The sequence below is a fragment of the Scyliorhinus torazame genome, chromosome 6, assembly GCF_047496885.1.
Source record: "Scyliorhinus torazame isolate Kashiwa2021f chromosome 6, sScyTor2.1, whole genome shotgun sequence".
Taxonomy (NCBI): domain Eukaryota; kingdom Metazoa; phylum Chordata; class Chondrichthyes; order Carcharhiniformes; family Scyliorhinidae; genus Scyliorhinus; species Scyliorhinus torazame.
Window position 1 is genome coordinate 217,971,844 of NC_092712.1, and position 4,625 is coordinate 217,976,468.

Consider the following 4,625-nt stretch of genomic DNA (forward strand, 5'->3'; position numbering starts at 1 on the left):
ATAAGACTCTCTGCTGTTTATAGACTCGGACATAGGGTGACCATATTTCCCTATGTTGAATATACAACATCTATAAAATCGCTCTTATTCAAGCAGGTAATGACAATCAATTAAAACTATGCTGTAAAAATGTTGAAATTAAGATAAAATGATAGTAATTGTTTTAAGATAGTTTACTCATATTATATTTTTCCCCTCCTTTTTGCTCATCCTTTGTTGGTTTCTAAAATGTTCCCTATCTTCTGGCCCACCACTAATCTCCACGGCATTGTACACCTTTTCTTTCAATTTGATTCCATCCTTAACTTCCTTAGTTAGTCACAGATGCATCCTTCTCATTGAGTCTTTCTTCATTTTGGAATAGTGTAACAATATGACACCATCCCATGTGTAACCTTAGTATTGTTTCAGGAAAATTAGCCATTTGCCAACATTGGATGTTATGAAATGCAATAGACATCAGGCAACAGAAAACACAGGACAATTTAAAAACATCAGAACACTTGTGCTCGGGCTTAATTCTGGAACTATCCCTTTAAAAATGGGATGTATGTTCACCCTACAGTTCTCACTTACAGAACAGTAAAGTACATCCTCCAGCTGCCAGGAAGCCTGGCACCGACTGAAGCCAAAGGGTGGTTGTGGAGGGTTGTTTTTCAAACTGGAGGCCTGTTACCAGTGGTGTGGCTCAGGGATCGGTGCTGGGTCGACTGTTATTTGTGATATATATTAATGATTTGGGTGAGAATGTAGGAGGCATGGTTAGTAAGTTTGCAGATGCCACCAAGATTGGTAGCATAGTGGATAGTGAAGAAGATTAGAAAGATTACAACAGGATCTTGACAAATTGGACCAGTGGGTCGATGAATGGCAGATGGAGCTTAATTTGGGTAAATGTGAGGTGATGCATTTTGGTAGATCATTCAGGGCAGGACTTATTCAGTTAATGGTAGGGAGTTGGGGACAGTTACAGAACAAAGAGATCTAGGAATACAGATTCATAGCTCCTTGAAGGTGGAGTCGCAGGTGGACATGATGGTGATGAAGGCATTCAGCATGCTCGGTTTTATTGATCAGAATATTGAATACAGGAGTTGCGACGTCTTGTTGAAGTTGTACAAGACTTTGGTAAGACCACATATGGAATACTGTGTTCAGTTCTGGTCACCCTATTATAGGAAGAATATTGATAAACTAGAAAGAGTGCAGAAGAGATTTACGAGGATGCTACCAGGACTTGAAGGTCTGAGTTATAAGGAGAGGCTGGATAGGCTGGGACTTTTTTCCCTGGAGCGTGGGAGCCTTAGGGGTGATCTTATGGAGGTCTATAAAATAATGAGCAGCATCGATAAGGTAGATAGTCAACATCTTTTCCCAAAGGTAGAGGAGTCTAGAACTAGAGGGCATTGGTTTAAGGTGAGAGGAGAGAGATACAAGATATACCAGAGGGGACATTTCTTCACACAGTGGGTGGTGAGCATCTGGAACGAGCTGCCAGAGGCAGGGGTAGAGGCAGGTACAATTTTGTACTTTTAAAAGCAGTTAGACAGTTATATGGCAGGGTGGGTATAGGGTATAGAGGGCAGCACAGTAGCACAGTGATTAGCACAGCTGCTTCACAGCTCCAGGTTCGATTCCCGGTTTGGGTCACTGTCTCTGTGGAGTCTGCACATTCTCCCCGTATCTGCGTGGGTTTCCTCCGGGTGCTCCGGTTTCCTCCCATAGTCCAAAGTTGTGCAGGTGAGGTGGATTGGTTATGCTAAATTGCCCTTAGTGTCCAAAAAGGTTAGGTGGAGTTACTGGGTAATGGGGATAGGTTTGAAGTGTGGGCTTAAGTGGGAGATCATGCTGTGGTAAAATGGACAGCGGCCCGAATTTTAGACACGATGTAAGATAGGACACTTGAAATGAAGGAAACCTGGTCCCAACCTGTCACATGGGTTTCCTGGTGATGAGGGGTGCAGACATCGGGAAATTCTGGGAGCGGGTACCCTCCTCAAACCCCCAAGGTGCCAGGTGAACCACCACCTGATAGGTGGCGCACGGTCTCACTGGTTAGCCGAAGCCTTTGGCGCATCAGGCAGTCTAGCAGTTCCTCAAAGGCCAGACATCGACGGTATATGCGTGCGCTGATGCAGCACCTCCTTTGCACCATCTCCTTGGGCTGTTGGATGACTGGCACTCAAGCCTCACTGGTTGGCCCCTGTTCTTCTGGGGCAGGCTTCTCTTATGCAGGGTTCTCCCTGAACTGGCCCTGCACCTCCAGCCATCTGCAATGGCAGCTGTGGCCAGGTAGATAATAAGCATTGCTGGCTGTATGCAAAATTCATTCTCTCCAGGGGGTGAATAGAAGACATGGGGTGGGGTTTACCGACCAACCCGGCAGTGGCTGCCTGCCAGTGGGATATATTGACAATTTCCCAGTGCGCCACCCTCAACATGAGCCCCCACCCCTCCCCCCCCACCCCACCCCCCTCAAAATATGTTGCCGTCCACTCTGCTCCCCTGTCCCCACACTGCACCGGGCCTGTGATGTGGGGTGCCTCTATTCTCACCACCCGGTACTGGTGGTTGCTGCAGCTCGTTTCAACGATAAGCTCTGCGACCCATGTCCTGTTTCCCCCAGTGGGGTCAACTGTGGGTCTCCTCACTGGGCCTTGTGTTATCCCACCAGTAGGGTGGCACCTGATTGTGGAGTGGAGACGGTCACCGTGTGCCACCAATCACCTCTATGCCTAGAGACTTTTTTGTGTGCTGGTCCTACAGATGGGGGTGAGCGAGGGAAGTGTCCGTCTGCTGTGAGTGTAGCTGCACTGTGATGTGGGTCCTGGGTGTGGCACACAGGTTGTAACAACCTGTCCGGGGGGGGGGGGGGGGACAGGATGGATGGGAGCAGGGGTGTCGTGGGCAGGCAGTGCTCGGAGACAGCTTGTGGTCCTGAGGGGTGGGATAGCTGATAGTGTCACTGGTGAGGCCTCTGCCCTGAGAAGGGCAGTGGGCCAGGGAGGGTGCCACAGGCTACGGTGCATGTGCCTTTGTTTGTTGTGAGCACTGCTATTCTCTTGCTTCCCCTGCAGTGTGGCTGGCCTTCTGATGAGTGCTCTGAGTGTCAGCACCTGGTGGGCCAGTCCAGGTATTGCACCTTTCTTGAAATAAACAAAAATGTGTGGGACATGTACCCAGGTGCATTCTCCATGGCAATTCCTTGGCCAATCAGAGTCAAATTTGCAGCACCCTATTCGCATGCAGTATAAGTTGTTGCTCCCTTTGAAATTTTGCATTCTTGCATCTGTCCTGATGATTGGAAGACTAAAAGCTTCAACAACATGTCTCTTTTCTGAGCAATACTCAAAAGTTTTAAGTAAACGTAGATCAGAAAAGCATAATTTAAATTACCCTATATAAAAATATTTGCATAAAATGGAAACCTGAAATTCTTTTTTTTTAACAAACAATTTTATTGAGGTACTTTTTGGCGTTGTAAACAGTTACAGATTACAGAAATGTGCAAACATCAACAAAAAAACAATACTTCAACCGAACTATAGTGCACATAACCGCTCCTCTCCCATAAACACTACCCGCCTATCTATCCCTCCTACTCTACTCCAATCTCCCCCTCCCCCCTCTCCCCCCCTGCTGACGTTCAATCTCCTGCGAAGAAGTCGATGAATGGTTGCCACCTTCGGCGAACCCCAATACAAATCCCCTCAAGGCGAACTTGATTTTTTTTCCAGACCCAGAAAACTCGACATGTCCGAAAGCCGTAGTTCGGTCTTCGGGGGTTTTGAGTCCCTCCATGCCAGCAGTATTCGTCGCTGGGCTATCAGGGAAGCAAAGGCCAGAACGTCGGCCTCTTTCTCCTCTTAGACTCCCGGGTCTCCCGGAACCCCGAAAATTGCCACCTCTGGGCTCATCACCACCCTTGTTTTCAGTACCCCGGGACATGACACCCGCAAATCCCTCCCAGTACCCCCTAAGCTTAGGGCATGCCCAAAACATGTGAACGTGGTTCGCTGGTCCTCCCACGCATCTAGCGCACTTATCCTCTACCCCAAAGAATTTGCTCATCCGAGCCACCATCAAGTGGGCCCGGTGAGCGACCTTAAACTGAATCAGGCTGAGCCTGGCACATGTTGCGGTTGAGTTTACCCTACTCAGGGCTTCCCCCCATACCCCGTCCTCCATCTACCCGCCAAGCTCCTCCTCCCATTTAAGTTTCAGTTCCTCCGTCTGGGACTCTTCCCCCTTCATGAGCACCTTGTAAATATCCGAGACTCTACCCTCTCCTCCTTCTCCTCTAGAGACTATTCTGTCCTGGATCCCCATTGGCGGGAGGCGTGGGAAGGATGGGACCTGTCTGAGTATAAAGTCCCACACTTGTAAGTACCTGAAGTCATTTCCCCTTACCAGCCCAAATTTCTCCTTCAAAGCCCTCATGCTCGCAAAGCTCCCCTCCAGGAACACATCAACCACCCTCCTCACCCCTGCCCGCCGCCATGTTCGAAACCCACCATACATGTTCCCGGGGGCGAATCGATGGTTATCACATATTGGAGCCCAGACCGATGCACCCACCTCCCCTACATGTTTCCTCCACTGGCCCCATATCCGCAGGGCCGCCC